We start from the raw sequence: 18,569 nt of genomic DNA on the forward strand, positions 1-18,569 counted from the left end.
AATGTCGGTTTCCCAAAAAAAAAAAATACTGAAGACTCCCTTTCCTTCTGAGAAAAAACTCACCTCGAGTCTACATCTCAAAGCCTGCTTCCTAAAAAGCCACTCAAACTTCATCTCCTTCTCAGAAAACTCATCAGCAGTCCAGCAGCAAAATTACCAATATGTAGCAACACAAGAAAAAGAAAGAAACTGAAGCTGTATAGCCTCAAGCTGAAAAACCTGTAAAAAACTCAGCTCTCCGAAAGACAGTTTGTGAACTTGGGGGAATCAGTGAGACAGAGGCTGATTCAGAGTTCACACAGCGCTGATCCCGGGCTCAATGCTGACAGTGATTTGTGGCTGTTCCAAAAACTCCATTTTACAAATTTTTCAATAAAATCCTTATTGATAAAATTTGATTGATTTTATTTATAACATGCTAGAGGTTATCTAGATAGAAAAGATTCTAAAAATAGCCTAAAAGTATTTATGAAAAGTAAATACTTACACTGAGTTTTAGACATAAAATATATACATTTGTGTATTAAGCATACTTGAAATATTGCATATGCAAAATGAAGGTGTTTGTTAGGGTCAACAGACACTATTTTAGCATTAATACAAACCAAAAGAGTATCATAAACTCACTGCTCACAGTAGCATAGCACACTGCTGACAGTACTTGTATGTTCTAAAAAAACTGTATTTGTTATTTGTATCAGTTACATGGGGAATATTTTGTTCAACAGATGTCTGGGTACCAACACTTGACATACCTGAGCATGGGCTTCATTGCGTAGGGGATGCGCACAAACAAGGCAGGCTGCAATACATGTTTTACACCCAGCAGAGTTTTTTATTGTATTTCTTAGAAATAAAAAATAATTCAGTAACTACATCACCATATTTTTTTTTTTTCTCCTTTATGCAACCAAGTACATATACACCTTTAACCATGTATTATACATTTTTGACACCTAAAGGATCTAAGGAGAACAAGTACTTGCAAGGCCTTTGTCAATGGGCACAACTATACTACAAACTGTCTTCACTGTAACAAAAGGAAAAAAACATATCACAGAAGCTGAAGCAAAATAATGATCTCATGATGTTCACTTTAATATTTCTTGAGTGCTTAGGATTGGATGAACCCACCTGGCATACAAGTTTTAACAAAGCCAGTTTAAAAATGTAATATCACAGCACCTGGAAAGGAAAAAGTTCAGTTTCTCTGCATTTCAGTTGATGACCTAATCTCACTTAACTCTTGATGTAGCCTTAACTTACCAAAATGTTAGCAGTATTCCTGAAGCAAAGTTTTGAAACCTGTGTTTCTCCACCTGTACACAGAATTATCTCTTCTTGTTCAACCGGTAGCTGGTAGAAGCAAGTACATGAAAACAGATTCAGTAGAACTATGTTTTATTTTTTCAGACAGTTAGAAGTTTCTGTGACAGCCTTACCAAAAGGCTTGTCTTACAGTTCCACAGGTCAGCACCATTATATTGTGTATAGCTGAGAGGTGGGGGGACACACAAGGCAGTAGCAAACAAGTCAGATAGTTTAGTACACCTGGATCTTCATAGCTCTGTATTTACTCAACAAAGTCTGATATTTATAGAAATCTGAACTATTTTGCTTTACATCCAGTCAATTCTGAAGCTGGAATGGCTATGAAGGCTAAAATGACTACAGAATCTGAGGCTGTGGTCACAGACACCTGTACACACCCATCCTTCATCATCAGAGGTCAGAGGGCACATAACAGAAGAAACAAAGCCTCCTGACACAGAGTTTCGAGATTGACTCGTTTAATAGTAGAATTTTTAATTAAGGATTTTGTAGGTCAAGGTCTCTAAATATCTTTTCACAGGGGACAGCAGCTCAGCTCTTCCTAAGACGCAGCCTTCATATTCCAGGGGTATTGTAGCTATGGAGTCCCTGAGTGCTCAGTCTTATTTTGAAGGACCAAGCATTAAGTGACGTCAAATTACATTGCGCTACCGCAAAATAAATAAAATAAAAAGGAAATCAAAGCGCCTGCACGGGCTTTGAGTGACAGGCACTGGACCGGGCGGGGGCAGCGCCCTGAGGGCTCATCCCGGTCCCGGCACTCACCTGTCCGCCTTCCTCTGCCCCCGCCAGCGCCGCCGGGGCTCCACCGACGCCTCCGCCGGGCCGCCGAGCTGCGCCCCGACCCCGGGGCGGTGAGGGGCTCCGGGCAGCCGCTCATACGGGGCAGCCCCGCTCCCTCCTCATCGGCTCCCTGCCCCGGCTCCCCGGCTCCTCATCCCCGCCGCGGAGCTCCAAGGCACCCGGGGCCGCCTCCTCCCCAGCCCCTGCCGCTGTTCCTGCCCGGCGGCCGCCTTCCCCCAGCCGCAGCACCGGGGCCACTCTCCCCCCGTCCCTCACTCGCCACCCCCAGCCGGCGTCCCAAAAGCCGCCATCTTGTCCGGGAAGGGAGAACGGTACGCGCAAGCGCAGGCGAGGCGATCTCGGGCCCGCAGCGGAGGCCGCGCGCACGCGCGGGGGCGACCCCCGCCCCGCCCCGTGAGCGCGCACCTGCCGCGGCTGGTCCGGGGTGTGGGAGGTTCGTCCGGCACCTGGGACCGGTTACTGGGAGCCGGTCACTCCGGGTCAGTCACCTGTCGAGAATCGGTCATCCAGGGTCAGTAACCCCTGGAGGGTCACTCACCCGGAGTTCATCACCCTCGCAGGGCCCGTAACCCTGAGGAGAGTCGCTCACTCACCCATCAGTCACCCGCGGTCCGTCACCTACAGAGCGTTGTCACCCGGGGGTGGTCACCCGTGGAGGGCCGGTCAGTCACCCGGGCCCGGGGCGATCTCCTGAGGCGATCTCCTGCCTTGGCAGAGGAGGGCACGGTCGGATGGGCGGGCAGAGAGAGCCCGAGGCTGCCGAGGTAGCAGCAAACACAGGTCCCTGCTGAGGGGTGGGTGCGAAGAGCTCTCGGGTGTGGGAGGGACGGGATGTTGGTGGAAAGCTCGGAGTGGCCCCGGAGTACACGGAGTACACGGGATGGACCCTTGTGATGTGTTTCTTTAGACCCCCGCGCAGCACCTATCGGGCAGTTTACCTTTTGAAAGATCACAGAATCACGGGATGGGCAAGGTTGGAGGATATCACCAGCAGCTTATCTGGTCCAGCCTCCCTGCTCAAGAAGGGTCACCTGAGTGGCACAGCACTGTGTGCTGACAGTTCTGGAGTATCTCCAGGGAGGGAGACACCATAACCTCTCCAGGTATCCTGTCACTAGTCTGACGTGGATGAAATCTTCCCTGTCAGCCCATTTGTCCATGTGCTCGGTAAGCTTTGCCACAAGTGACCACAATGTTTCTTCCTCTCAAGCTGGGCTCTGTCATGGCAGCGATGCTTTGGTGGCCACCTCCCAACCATGAGGGTGGGCTCTATGCCACAACCAGTAGTTCCAGAGTTTGGTAGCTGAGGTCTCTCATCAATTGTACCTCAGTGTTGTCTAATTTAGATGACTTTCTTCACTTAAAGGGGAAATGTTTGTATAGCCTATATTTCTCTTTCCTATTAAGGCTTGTATTTCCAGTGAAGTTACCTCAAGGTGATATAAATCCCATCCTCTTGAGTGGGAGGCACATCTGGTGTCATGAATCCCCAGCATCTCCAAATACAGCCAGGGGCAGACAAGTTTCTGAGCTTTCCCATTAGCTCTGCCATCCTTGACCACCCCTCCTACTCCCTGCCCCAGTTAAGACTATTGTTTTTAACCCATCTCATGAGTTTTGTTGCTACTTTCTTTCTTTTGATGTTTATAAAGACCTTTTTACTACCAGTATGAGCATCCTTTGCAAGCTGTTCTTCAAATTCTTTTCTAGTCCTCATTCCCTGCCATGATGTGATCTGCAGGGTTTTACAGCTTTCTGCTCTCTTTATTTTGGTCTTGACGAGTTCTGCCCTGTCATTATCAAAGGAATTGCTTTGGGCAGAGATCATACTAGAACCTGTCACAAGTCACGGTCAAACCACAAATGTTCATGAATGTTAAACACATTTAGGAAAGCTGGTACGTACTGATAATAGCTGTGTCTGTGCATTTTAAATTTTGATACTGTTTTTTCTGCTTAATTTAGCAATGAAATTGTCCTTGGGTTAAAATATGATTTTTAATTGCAATTTCTGTCATTGCTGTGTCATGATTACCCCTGTTTCAAATGTCATAAAATTGTATCCTACAAACCATGATCATGAATAGCTAAATACAAGCTGATACTAATTTGACCAATATTATGAAAATTGGCACAGTTAAATATATGGAAGAAATGCTTTACTATGAGGGTGTTGAGGTACTGGCACATGTTGCCCTGAGAAGCTGTGGCTCTCACAACCTGGAAGTGTTCTTCCTGCACAGGGTCCAGACTGGATGGGCCTTTGAGCCACCTGGTCTAATGGGAGATGTGCCATGACAGGGGGTTTGGGACTGGATGGTCTTTATAAGGTCCCTCCCAAACCATTCAATGATCCTGTGATTCAGCTGCTCCAAATGGTATTTTTTATAGAGTCATATAATGTATCACACTGTTATGGCTTTTTGAAAGACAATTGTTCTCAGCAATATTTTTGTAAATTCACCTTTTGTAAAGTCACCTTTAGTTTTGCTAGCATATTGCCTAAAAGTTGAAGGATGAGAATTGTAATAATTTTATATTCTAAGGAGTTTGGATTAAATAAAAAAATGTTCAGCTGTGTGACAGTCTAAATAAAGACAATTTTAAATGTCTCTGTGGTACACACAGTAACCTTCCACTTCATGAAAAGAGAGAAACCATCAATTTTTCTTGAATCCAATTTAAGAGAATGTCTTCAAACAGATTTCCTCCTGACCAACATAGCAGCCCTCTACCAGTGTATCAGTGGACAAGGAAGAGCTATGGATGTAACCTCATTGGGCTTCTGTAAAACTCTTGGTACAGTCCCCCACAACATTCTTATGTCTTAATTGGAGGGATTTGGTCTTGGTAGATGACCTGTAGGCTAGAGAAGGAAGTGCCTGGGTAGCCACATCTAAAGAGTTACAGTGAATAGTTAAGTGTCCAAGTGGAAACCAGGAATGAGGGGTGGTCCTCAAGGGACTGATCGTATTTAATGGCTTTATCAATGACAGAGACAGTGGGAGTGAGTATGCTCTCAGCAAGTGGACAGATGACACCAAGCTGAGTGATGAAGCTGATATGCTTGAGAGCAGGGATGTCACCTGGGGAGACCTTGACAGGCTTGAGGAGCAGTCCCATGTGAATCTCCTAAAGTTGAACAAGACCATGTGCAAGGTCCTGCACCTGGGCTGGGGAAATCACCACTATTAACACAGGCAGGGGGATGAATGGACTGAGAACAGAGAGAAGGAACTTGGGTGGTGGATGAAAAATTGGACATAAGCCAGCCATGGGCACTGGAAACCCAGAGAGTCAAGTGTGCATCCAAGGCTGAATTCAAAGCTCTGTGGGCAGCAGGGGAGGGAGAGGATTTTGCCCCTCTGCCCTGCTCTGGTGAGACTCCACTCTGGGCTCCCAACACAGGAAGGACGTGGAGTGTGTCCAGAGAAGGGCCCTGGAGTTGGTCAGAGAGCTGGAGCACCTCTCCTGTGATGAAAGGCTGAGGGAGCTGAGGTTTTTCAGCCTGCAGAGACCTTGTCTGAACAGCTGTAGGAAAATGAAATTACAGCAGCAGTCATTTACAATTTGCAATCCCTTGGTTCCTTGAGGTAATAAAGTGAACATATGCATTTGAGTATGAGCTGCATCTTTGTGCTGAAGTGCAGCACAGGACTGTTGCCCCAGGTAAAAAATAGGGAACGTACCTGCCCCAGCAGTGTAAACCAGCTCACTGGTATGCTGAGAGCACTTCAAGCAGCTGCTGCAGAGGTTTTGCAGCTATAGATCCTCCCTGGCCCCTCTGGCTGAGCAGCTGTAGTTAGTGGAGAAAGAAATTTTGGTTACTACATAATCTGTCTTCATCAAAGGGGAGAGTTTATATAGCACTTTCAAGCTAACATGCCTCAAAGGGGAAAAAGACATACAAGAGAGGTAGAAAAACAATAACTAGTTAGGATTCTCAAGGGACCTGGCTGTAACTGCTCTAAATTGTGGCATAAGGAAACTTAAGCCATTAGAGATCAGTAGGAATTTTCCATAGCTATTTGCCCTCAGAAAAAAATATAGATATATAGATATATAGATATAAAATCTCTCTTCTATGTATAGGAGTAACTTACTGCTATGACCTAGCTATGACCTTTCCTTCCTCTCTTACTGTGCCTTCTGCTGCTGAGTACCTATTCCAGAAGTAGACACAGGGTTTGCCTGTGTGCCAGATGGGGAATTCACTGAATAAAGGTGAATGGTATACTGTGGGAGCATGAAAGTTGTGGATGAGAATGTGTTTGTCAAAACAGTCTTTGAAACAAACTGCTTTCTCGTCTTTTCAGCTTGCTGGCTAGTCACTCAGCTGGGGATTATTACCACTTGTTGTTTAGTTTTTAAAACAATGTTCAGATGATGATCATATTAATATTCCATTTCACTTAAATGTTTGATACATATACATAAGTCAGTTTCTGCCCTCAATCAGTAAACATAAGAACAGACAGAAGAATAAGCCCAGAACCTAGTGAACAGTATAAAGTGACAACTGCTCTAATTCAGTAATTTGACAGTTGAATAAGATGATTATACTGAAGATTCACTCTGAAAAATTATAGTGTGTTCTAAGGGGAATTTGCCCACCAAGTCAAGTTTTCTAGCTATTGGCCCATATATAGGTATTTGTTGTAAGATGGATTTTTCAGCACTTTCCAGAAATGCTTTCATTGGGCACTTCTATGGCTCACTGTGAAAAACTTTTCTGTAGGACTACATCTTAAATAAAGTAATGAAAAATGGTGATGTCGTTAACTATAATACTGGGTAGAATAATATTTTCCTCACTCTGGAGAGCATAATTACTGGAGGAAATAATTTCTCACAACTGGCAGTTTGCTGTGTTGTGTATTTAAACAACATTTTGTAGAAACCATTTCGGCAACATTTATCTTTCAGTACAAAAGCCAGTCTGGAGAACCCCAAGTAAGTAGAAGTGTGGACAGAAAAGTTTAGATAGTAGTTTTACAGATGTTTGTTACAGAGGGACTAGCCTTCTTTATTTATGGATTACTAATCACAAAGAAAATGCACCCTTAAGAAGAATGACTTCCCTTTTTTGTGTTTGGTTTCAGCAATTAATATTTTAATATTAAAAGGTCACTCAATGTTCTTAGTTTTGTGCTACACAACAAACAGTAAGTTGTTTACTGGAGATAATTTCAATCAAGAGAAAGAAATATGAAAGCATGAACCCACAACACCTTATGTCTTGTGTTCTAACATATAACAGAGGAAAAACTAAGAAATCGTTTTCAGTCTAAACTTGGACATTCTGTAATCCCAGAATCCTAAAGATACAGTTAGAACTGTAAAGCTTGTTATTTAAAAAAAAAAAAAAAAAAAAAATGTAATTAAATATCAACGCATTAGCAAATTAGATCAGAGAACCTGAAGCAATGAAGCATGTGGTGGTGGGTAGTCTGGTTTATGTTAAGGTTCACATTTCTAAAAAAAAACAAAGGGAAAAAGAAAAACACTAATGTCAGAAAAAAAATCCCAGCTTGGGATAACAGGATCAAAAGCCACATTATTTTTAGTTAATCTTATCCTGTCAATATAAAGGAAAGGAATAGTTGAATGGAATATGTGTCAAGTTTCCCATGCTGGAACTGAAACGGGAAAGAAAATGAGATATGAGGGTCTTGAATATTCATGAAAAATGACTTTGAGTTTAGTCCAGAGAATGAGTCATTTTGAGTAATGGTTAAGTCCTGACATCAGAAGACGTCTGAACTTGCACCCTGAATTTTCAGCTTTCTAAAAGAAGGGTGTTTTTTCCACAAAAGACAGATGTTTGCATCCTTAAACAACATTGTTGCTTCCCTTGGGAGATAGGAAGGATAAAGACATCCTAAAGCTGAAGATCAGTTGTGCTGTGCTTACTCAAGTCTGTTAAGCCTAGAAGATTTTTAAATAATTCTTGCTTTACAACTAGAGACGTCATTAGGCAAAGAGAGTAAAATGTTTTCTCCTGGGTTACTCAAAAGTACTGCAAAGGGTAAAGAAGCTGCTAGCTAACAGATGGGCAAGGGAAGCTCTTGAGAAAAGGTTGAGATAAAAGTCTGCTATAGCTACCAAAGGTCAGGACACAAGTGACAGAATCTTTGGAGAAATTAGAATTCAGTCATTGCATCTAAAACATTGCCCATGATAAATAGAAGAATTATATGTGGTGACCCAAGCTCCTCTGATAAGAGCAGACAGGCAGCTATCTGCATGATAATGTTCCAGCACAGAGCAAACAGTAATAGTAAACATTTCACAGTGAAGACACTAAAACTGAACTTATAAAAGTGCATGATTTTTTCTCAGTTGGTCATTTCCAAAAGTGGAAAAAAATATAGCTGTGTTAAAATCTGTCTCTCTTCTGTGTAGAGTGTTAACTTACTGCTACAAACAGCAAGAATAATATGGAGTTTATATGAGCTCTAAACCCAATTGAATTAGCAATGTTACTGCACAAATTTTTGATGTATTCTACCAAGAGAAGCAAATCTCTGTTCTCTTCCTCAAATTTTTCTCATGATCAGAAATTACTTCTTTACTAGAGAAGCAGCTATGCCAATGGGTGGGCTTGGCAGACTTTTCCTCTCCATTGGTTTTTATGTAGAACAAATGAACTAACATTGCTGATACCTGTACCTGCAATTTTCTTGGAGGAATAATTAAAAATTTGAGGTGGGGAATGGAGCAGTACATTTCAGCGTTCCCCAGAATATGACATTTTATATGGAAGTCTTCATACTTTGTTTCAGTATGCTTATTCTCCAATACATACTAAAAGAAATATTTCCATATTAAACCTTAATTTCTGTGAAATTTGAGTAAATATGGCATATAATACAGAGTGCTGTTAGGACATAGTTTTGTACACCCTGTGTAAGATTAATTTCAGCCATCGGAAGCTGTGTTGAACATATCACAAGGGGCAATTATTCTAACTTATTTTAGACATTTAAGAAAAATTGCCAGCTAGAGTTACATGATTCTGTCTGCTGATTATAAGTACAGTCTAGAGGGACCAATTTAGACTCACAGTTTATGTTTAATTCATGTTCTTAAATGAAAACACAATAATCTTGTATTATATATCACTACATTCTAAAATATTATGCAATCCAGTGAATTAATGCAATTAATACACTTTTAGAAACTATGTTAGAATCAATATGTGTAGATAATTTTCTCTAAAAGGCATATTTTGAAATTTGAAATGTTTGCATTTCTGATTGTTCCTGTCATTGGTCTTTTCTTCAGTAAAACACCCTTTGTCTGAGATATTACTACTTTTTCCCTGGGAAAAAACCCAAACCAACCAAGAGGCCTAATTTATTAGATCTGGGTCAGATATAATTCAATTTAAACTAACACATCAGTATCAGTGACATCAAATAGCTACACTCATGACCATCTTTACATTCTTTCTTTCTGAAATTCTGCATCATAGTTCACTGAATAGCAACAGTATTTGCATTCCTTATGTAAAGTTCAAGATAAGCACAGTTTCTCTGTTCACACAGTATTCTGGGCAAATCTTTTCAGGCTGTCTAAATCAAAAACTCATGATTATAACTCCATCACTGATACAAGTGGCAAGTTTTGAGAAAAAAGATTTAGAATCAAATTGTTTCCTTGAAAGCTTGATTTTATGTAGTGTCTAAGCTTCCTTCATTTACATGATTCATTTACTGAAGTTAATATAAAAAAATTGATATTATTTATAGTGACATTTACAATGGAGGAGTATATGTGGAAGCAGAATCTATATAATTAGAATTGATTTCATTGTTAAGAAATGCTAGGACTTTCGGAAAAATTCAGGGAAAAAATATTTGGTTTTAGATTAGCCCATGCACCAAAAATATTGCCAGCACCTTTGTGACAAACCATGTTTTAATAACAGTTTTTGTGCAGTAGAAGTCAGCTGAATTAATCAATTTTCTGAGAAAAAATAAGAAAGTTAGAGTCAGACTTTAGATATCACTATTGCTGAATTCATCATTGTGGGAAAGATCACACAAAAGGTCACATCTGAAAGCACTTAAAAATTTCTAGCATGCTACTAAAGCTACATGTGATGGTCTTATTATAGAAGCAAAATAGATATTTTTCTACTCCAAAACCTCAAGCTCAAGTAAGATATCTACTGGCCTGCTTTCACGTGTTTGATGTTTTTGTAAAAGACAGATTGCAGAAGGTTTAGTAGTGATTTGATAATAAATACTTCTAAATAGCTACTCAGTTACTTGAGAGGGAAATCTGTTCTGACATGCCTATCAGTCTAGACCATGAAATGGCGACAGTGTTTCCACATTCACAGGTGTAGATTTTTTGAGGCACTGGTTGGTCACAAATAGTGCTGATCAACTTGTAAATTCCAGCTGACACCAGGACAGCTGACAGAAGCTCTCAAGCAGAATGGAAGTCACAATTAAAAATCAGTTCTGAAATGGATGAAAACTGCAGTGGGGTGCTGCAAAGGTATTGGAGAGAGATGTCTATTTCTTCAGAAATATATCTATCAGAATGCTGTCATGTGCAATCATTTCAGGATCAGCGTGTACAATTTCATGAAGTGGTAGACCTCTTATGCAGAACCTACAGACAACCTTATTAAAGATTACTTGCAAAGAAAAGCACTTAAAACATCAAGAAATCTGAAGGTTTCCTGTGCAATATTAATTAATTTGATCTGCACATTTGTTTAATTCCCCAATGCTATGAATCAGTGCTTTTTCATAAAATCATATCTTCTCTGCAGGGACCAAGAATTAGTCAGTGAACCACTAAATGTACTAAAAATATGAGAACATGATGTGTCTTAGTTTTGCTCTCTGTGCATTGATTCTGAATGGGTATATTGTGAATTTTGTTTGAATCCACTTAATTAATGTGTCCAGAGAGATAGTAAAGCGTTCTTTAGTAATCCTTTCTGATACGAAATGCCCTGTCAGGCATATTTTTTCCCAGGATGAGCTGTCCTAGTTTAGATAGTCAGTCCCAATACAGAAGGTGCATCATGTCTTTCACACTCTCTGAGTTCCTCTTTGAGTTTTACTCTTGGCCTTTTGAGACAGAGGCACTGCCACTGTGCCTAATCTTACAAAAATCAGGGTATATTATTTGAAAATTGAAGTGGACTGTATCAGCAGGACCTGTCTAAAGCACATGATTTCTAACTCCTTCAAAGTAGGCCACTGGATTTGTGTGTTAAGTCATAAAATACCCATATAGATTTTTTCCCAGTCAAGATAATTTATCCACACTCCCATTAATTTTATTCTTTTGGATGGTTTCCACCAACTTGCCCTGTGAAGAACTCAGGTTTACTGCTCTGTGGTTCCTCTTCTGCAGCTCTTTTGGAAGCCTTTTAAAATCAGTGTCATATTGACATTTTGTGGTTGAACAAAGAGAAAAAAAATTAGAAAAGTCTTTGAAACCTAAGGAAGTAATGGAGCTAAATATTGCAGAACCTAATAGTCCACACAGAACTGTATGCTAGTGAATCTCTGTTAAACAATATTGTCAAAGTTACACTTCTGCATACTTATTTGGTAGTGCAATAGGATAGAATTAGTAAATGCATACTTCAAGTCCATTTAAAAAACTAGAATGTGATAGTGTTAAACCGCTGAATTTAAATAGTCGTAACTTTGAGAGTGCTCAGACTACTTTGATAAACATAATTTAATGTTTACATCAGTTCAATTTTCTAAATAATCATAATCTTAGATTTCTATTCCTGGTCAGTTTCAGTTATCTGAGTAATTTTTTATCCAATGTATCTTTCTGAAGTTTTTTTAAAGTTAAACAAAAACATCTTCTGACTATGATGAAGCATGTATATTTGGAGGTGCGGAAGAAAACATAAATTTTTAAGCAAGTACAAGAAAGAGGGAGAACTCAGTAATCTAGCTATAATACTGGGATTGTTATTTACAAGTGAAGGAAAAATTATATTTAGCCTCTATGATTATAGCTTAAAAGTCCTAAGAGAAATAGCTCCAAAACATTAATACATATGCCAATACCTCTGTGTGTTCAGGTTGCCCAAAAAGTTCAAACTACAGGACAAACAGTGTCCCTTAAGTGAAGATTTTGAATACGAGAAACCAGATAGGAACAAAGACACTGTTCAAAGAGAGGTAAGCTAAGCAAGAGAATTGGCTTCTTCTACCTGAGTGGCTGATTATTATCATACTTGACAGTTTCTAGGTGGTAACAGCATTATAAAACCAGCACAGGAGCTAAAGTCAAAGTTGTCAGAAGCTTTACTGTATATTGGGACCTTGGCAGAAGCAAAATACAAGTTGGTTGACTTGATTTTTGTTATTGACATAAATGCATAACAGGAAGATTCCAGTCTAAGTAAAATTTACATAATTAGCAATTGGAGGAAAAATCAAATAAGGGATGCAGCACCATGTACTTATTAATTTATTTTTAGAATCTGAGTTTAATTACCTCTGGCACTGTCACAGCTGCTACATGATTCTTAAATACTTTAATTGAGCAGTTTGCATCCTAATAGAGAGACTGTCTCCTGTACACATTCTGTCCACATTCCAAGGCAATTTCATGAAGTAAACTAACTGGCTGGGCTATGAATACTTCATTAAAAAAAAAAAGAAAAGGGCACAGTTCACTTCTTACACAGTTCATTAGATGGACATTATAAAGAAGGGCAGAATAGTGCAGAAATCCAATTTTACTCTTCTTCATACCTGATATTCTATAGCTATTATGGGTTATTTAAATAAATAACCAGAATAGATTATCCATTACATATTTGAAGTGTGGGTAAGTAACTGTGCCCTCAACTCTGCCATAAGCCAAACCTCATCTGGTAACTTCATTTAATAGCTATTAGGAAATTGGCATCTAGCAATTAGGGAACTCATAATGTTTTATACATTCAAAATCCCCCATATTTATATGATTTATGATTTAGATATTCAATCAAGACTAATATGATTATGTTAGACATTCTGCCAGTTTCTGAAATGAATCCATTATTGTATATTATTCAAAATATCTCATAACACACGACTTCATCAAAAAGCAGCCTAAATTCCTGTGTGTTCTTAAGAAAGAATATTAAATGAAAGAAATTAAATACAAATGAGAGACATTAACAGATAATGATACATAATTAGAAGTAGGCTTGAAAGAAGACCTTATTTTGAGACCTTGAAAACATATGACTGCAAGATTACTTTTTACAAATCAAGTTGATTCATATGTAACTGTTCAATAGCTACAGCTTTATGTATTCATGATACTAAAGAATAAATATTTACACCATTTACTTTGACTAAAAGTTATGTGGTTTTAAATTAGCTCGTGCATATCAAGACCTATAAATTGCTGCTATCTCCACTGTTTTCTTTTCTCCTTTAAGTTATTCCCCGATGTCTTTCTGATTTTCTCTGCTCTCCATGTTTACAGAAATCTGTTCTGCTTGGCTGCTGTGATAGGTCAGGAAGGAGAGAGACAAGAAAGAGAACAAAAATGCTTTAGCTCAACCATCAAATATGTGGGATTGAAAGAAATTCAGGCCTCACTTATGGAAACATTTGATCTTTTACTTAAATGTATGTCATAGGAGGAATAGTGCTGTGAAAGATTATGGGTTTATGCAAGCATTTCCATGATCACAGCCTATGGATTATGGATTAGAAATTTGCATGGTAGAGTCAATAGAACTAATTTATTTAATTCTTCTGAGGTCTAATCTTGAAACTATTGCTGAAGATGGAAAATATGTATACACTTTCCTATAAAAACATGAATTAAAAAAGTTCAAACACAGAGGATAAACTTCACAAGCATACCTGTCTCTTCATATCATGTACCTGCCTGTTCTGTACTGGGGGTGGACAATTAGAGTTGAAGTGAGGGAGAGACGGTGCAGGGCTTTTTTTGGATCAGTAAAAAAGGCTTTGACAACAAATGGCTTAATGAGATAACTGTTAATTAAACAAAGTAAGAAGAGTAACATAGGTAGGAATGATATCTGATGTTCCATGAGTGGCTGGGGCACCCTGAGTTTGTGCACTATGAGATGTAACCTGAATGGATTTTTCCATGGCACACTGTGCAGACCAGATCCCATCTGTGGAGAGAAGCTCTCACTTTCAGTACTGTGAGATATTCAATTGTTTCATATTATAAATAAAACCAGCCAAATTTTATCAATAAGGATATTATTGAAAAATTTGTAAAATCGAATTTTGGAAACAACCACAATCATGGTCAGCATCGAGCCCTGGATCAGAGCTGGGTGAACTCTGAATCAGCCTCTGTCGCACTGATTCCCTCAAGTTCACAAACTGTCTTTTGGATAGCTGAATTTTATATAGTTTTTCAGCTTGAGGCTATGCAGTTTCAGTTTCTTTCTTTTTCTTGTGTTGTTACACATTCGTATTTCTTCTGTTGGTTTGTTAATGAAATTTTCGAGAAAGGAGGGAGAGTCTGAGTAGATTTACAGGAACTGGATATTGAGTTGCATGGTCCTGGAGAATCAGATCAGGTTGGTGTCAGGCATTAATCACCGGGTCTTTGGTAGGCTCCTCTTGCTTGGGTGGACTCACCTCTTCTCAGTGTTATCTTAATTGCTGGGTTGTTCTCTTGCAAATTCCTGGTTTTCCAGCATCTGCTTTTGCAATCTCAAGTTGTTTGTGTTTCATACACAAAATGTGCTTTTATACTTGATATTATATATGTGTACAATAAAATGTGAATTATACCAGCATATATTACACAGGTTTCTCTGTTTCCAGGCATAAAAACTTACACCTTGGAAAACAATCCCTTGGTTGCAACTCTCCACTGCTTACATGGTAGCATTGTACCTTGATTTCTGGAAGTAAATATACCTTAATTTAGTAAGTATTTAGTAATTAGTAATTTATAAGTATTTCAGCAATAAACACATTAGAAATGTTTTGTTGCATGTTTAAAATAGAAACCACAAATCCTTAAAGGAAGTTTCACAGTTTTGTCACAGTGCAGCTGTCCTGGACCGGACAAAGTAAATATGGCCATAAAAGAAATCCAATTCAGCTAGCCTAGTTCATGCCTGAAAATGTCCCTGGATAAATTAGAGGTCAGCCAGCCCCATCCAAGCTGAAGAGTAAGCACATCACTGGGCAGGAAGCTGGGCAAGGAGAGAGATCTCAGCCAATGGCTGTACAGCCCGGGAGATTTGAATTGGGTATTTAAATGAGTTCTTAATAGTAAACGAGGCTGTTTGTCTCATGAGCACCTGAAGCATGAGTTATGGATTTTTGTCTCCCTGCCCACGACTGACATGTTACAAGGAAGGAAATGTTAATGTCAGTTAAAATAATAATAGAGAATCAAGCTAAAATATAAAAACAAAAGTCTGTTTTTCACATATGAGTAGTTTCAATTTGCGACTCTCTGTCTAAAATAATGTCTAAAACATCTAAAAATATTTTGCAATTAATTGTTTTGTTTTGCCTTAAAATTGGCAAAACATATGGGATTATGAGTATAATATTCTTATTTCTTTCCTGGTATTTTAAATTTTTTAAATTTTTTTTTATGGAAATGGAAAGGACAGCATACAACTATACTATATTATACTATAACAACTCTGTTTCTATGTATTCTCTATTTAGCTTCTCTCTCAATAGCCATCCTTAAGGTCTTCTGTGCAATAACCAATGCTATTAAATAATGTGCAATGGAACAAAAAAATTGAAGGAGTAATGTCGTTTGCCCTGGGAGGTGATAGGTGCTCCATCCCTGGAAACAGGGAGGAGGTCAGCTGGGATGGGGTTCTGGGCAATCTTTCTAGCTGAAGCTATTTCTTCTCATTCCAGTGGTGTTGGACTAAGTGGCCTTTAAAAAGTCCCTTTCAGCCCAAACCATTCTGTAATTCCATGAAAAATCGCAGCTGTTTCATTGTCACTGTTTCTTTTAAGCTTCTAGGCTGCAATTTGATCCTCATCAAACTATTCTCAAGATGTTTCATCCATATTATGCAAGCATAATTTAACCAGTAATGCTACACTGAATTTACCATGTCAGGATAGCACTACTGTTACGGAGTTCAAGCTGGAGATCATAAAGAAGTGTGGATTTTGGACACAGATTGGGGCGCAGACAGTGCTAAGCTAAACCAAGAGGACCATGGGGGCTGTACAACTTAGAAATTTCTGCTGTATTCCTCTTATGGTATCAAGTACTGTTTACTTCCCAAATACCAGTGGGGTTTAGGCAACACAACATGCAAATAGTGAAGGGGGGTGGGGGTGGGTAGGTGACATTTCCTCTGAAAAACAGGTTGTTTTTTTCTAACAGAGGGGACTGGTGTTTTAATTTCCCATGAAGGTCACCTAGGTTTCATCAATCTTGTTTTCCAGTGCGTTGCATTACCTCAGGCGACTCGATTGGTTTTAACAGAGTCAATGGCAGCAGAGTGACACTTTCTCAGGTGTTGCTGGTTGCTGTTCCCATACACCACGGACACATGCATATCTCCTGATAGTTTTTCCTCAAGTACACACCTCCTGCTTCTTCTAGGCTGCCATCCAGTCCTTTTGTAATGGCTCCTCATCTGTATATATTTTTACAAATAAAACATCCCCATATGCATTCTCCTTTACATTTTTCAGTTTCTGAACACCTCCTAGTAAACATAAATACTAAATATTAGCATTCAAAATAGTGTAACTAATATCACAACTGCATTGAGAGTGATTGTATAGGAACATTTACTGGTCAGAATTTGCATCAGTAAGCAGAAGATTGAACATGGAATTTTGTTGGGGGTTGTGTGTCTGTCCTTTTGTTCCTTCTCACCTATGGAGTTTTTTCCCATTAGTTGCTGGGAAAACCTCATGGTACTTGTTGTGTGTTTGAGAAACACAAAGAGTTTGGCTGGGGCCAGGGGGGAAGGGGAGGAGGAGGGAAGCTGGGGGCTGGCTGGTTTATTGAGCTAAAGAGCAAGAGACTCTCTCGGAGCTGTTGCCGTGGAGAGAAGGGAATTCGCCATCACCCGGATGGAGCTGCTGCTGCTTCTTCATCTGGGCCTGGCACCCCCTGCCCTGCCGGGACATCCTGCAGTGCCAGACACCACCACAAAGCTGCTGATCCACCTCAGCCACCGGCCCAGGATCTCAGCTCATCCCTGCTGTTCCAGCCGACTGTTCCTCAGAGCCCTGCAGGAGCACCGGGACTGACTGCCCGAGGGGTTTGTGAAACAAAGCCTCTCCTCCATCCCTTCCCGTCTCAGCCGAGAAAGCTGTCACGGGGCCCCTGGTTCTGTTTTCTTGCTAATGCTGTAGTTATTGTTGTTTGTTTGCCTTGTTATAAATACTAGTAAAGAACTGTTATTCCTATCCCCAGATCTCTGCCTGAGAGCCCCTTGATTTCAAATTTATAATAATTCAGAGGGAGGGGGGTCATTCCAATGGAGGTTCCTGCCCTCCCTAACAAACACCTGTCTTCCAAATATAGACAAATTTCCTGTCATAAAATCTTTATACTGGACATTTGTAAATAACAATATGCAGTGCTACTGCAATCTAAGGAATTTGTTTCCCTCTTTGTGGTGCCAAACAAGTACACAGGAGAAACTTTTGCTTATTAAGAAAATATAAATGAAAAAAACCCCAAAAAACCCCAAAGTGAAAGTGGACTGAAGCCATCTGGTTTAGTTAGCCCAGTCTGTTCTGTTTTTTTTTTACTACAGTCTCCCTCTCCCAAAGAAAAGGCATTGAGGATTTGTAGGGAATGTATTCAGACCTGTTTGCTTTACACACCTGCTTTGCAACACTGGGTGCTCAGGATCACTCTCTTGACTAAAGGAGTGTGGAGAGATAAGTAGCCAAGGGACTGAGCACCAGTGTCTCAGTCCTGATGCTTCCTCTTGTTCATGTGTCTTTCAGTCTGCTTCTTTCTCTGCAACCAGTCACCTCTGTGGATTGGTGTGGAGGGCTGTGGAAGGAACAAGGCCACAGCTCTGCCAAATGAATGCTTCCTCCTGCACGTACATGCACAACAGCTGAACCACTCTCAGAGCCACGTTTTTCATGCAGGCAGCCTGAGTGCACTGACTTGAAGCAAGAGGCACCTTTCCTCACTGTTTGTTCAGTGTCAGAGAGTCACTGTTTGTTTGTGTCAGAGTATTAGTGAAAATCTGTCCCTTGTGGTGAATCCTTTCCCAAAGGAAGTATAGGGATTGTTGGTTTTTTTTGGTATATCCTCCTAGTGGAGTTGATGAGAAAAACCAGAAGTCAGAATGTTATTTTCAATGGGAAAACAATAGGAGGGAGGTTAGGTAAATGAAAAGGAGGAAGGATGGACTGAGGAAAGGGAAAACACAACACAAGGAAGAAGAGAAAGAAATAAAAGTAAGGAAACCTGCATCT

The 18,569-nt window shown here is 39.9% G+C and overlaps 1 protein-coding gene and 1 long non-coding RNA gene across 5 annotated transcripts in view; one reads left to right on the plus strand and one right to left on the minus strand.

Moving 5' to 3' along the window:
* APC (APC regulator of Wnt signaling pathway) overlaps nucleotides 1-2,185 on the minus strand; it is a 103,541-nt gene extending 101,356 nt beyond the window's left edge. For all 3 annotated transcript variants that reach the window (XM_086868082.1, XM_086868078.1, XM_086868081.1), the window contains exons 1-2: nucleotides 2,098-2,185; nucleotides 1,267-1,356 (exon numbers count right to left, since the gene is read on the minus strand). The gene's annotated coding sequence lies outside the window, so the exon portion shown is untranslated. The remainder of the gene's footprint in view (nucleotides 1-1,266; nucleotides 1,357-2,097) is intronic.
* A 291-nt stretch (nucleotides 2,186-2,476) lies between these two features.
* Nucleotides 2,477-16,801, plus strand: LOC111940660 (uncharacterized). Of its 2 annotated transcripts, XR_015280567.1 has the most exons (6): nucleotides 2,537-2,615; nucleotides 2,697-2,798; nucleotides 3,044-3,303; nucleotides 12,212-12,311; nucleotides 14,949-15,053; nucleotides 16,560-16,801. It is a non-coding gene; the product is annotated as an uncharacterized LOC111940660 (long non-coding RNA). The 2 variants fall into 2 exon arrangements; XR_015280568.1 differs by lacking the exon at nucleotides 3,044-3,303 and having other exon boundaries at nucleotides 2,477-2,615; nucleotides 2,697-2,900.
* Nucleotides 16,802-18,569: the final 1,768 nt, after the last annotated feature.

The sequence above is a fragment of the Cyanistes caeruleus genome, chromosome Z (genome assembly GCF_971803275.1).
Source record: "Cyanistes caeruleus chromosome Z, bCyaCae1.hap1.1, whole genome shotgun sequence".
NCBI lineage: Eukaryota > Metazoa > Chordata > Aves > Passeriformes > Paridae > Cyanistes > Cyanistes caeruleus.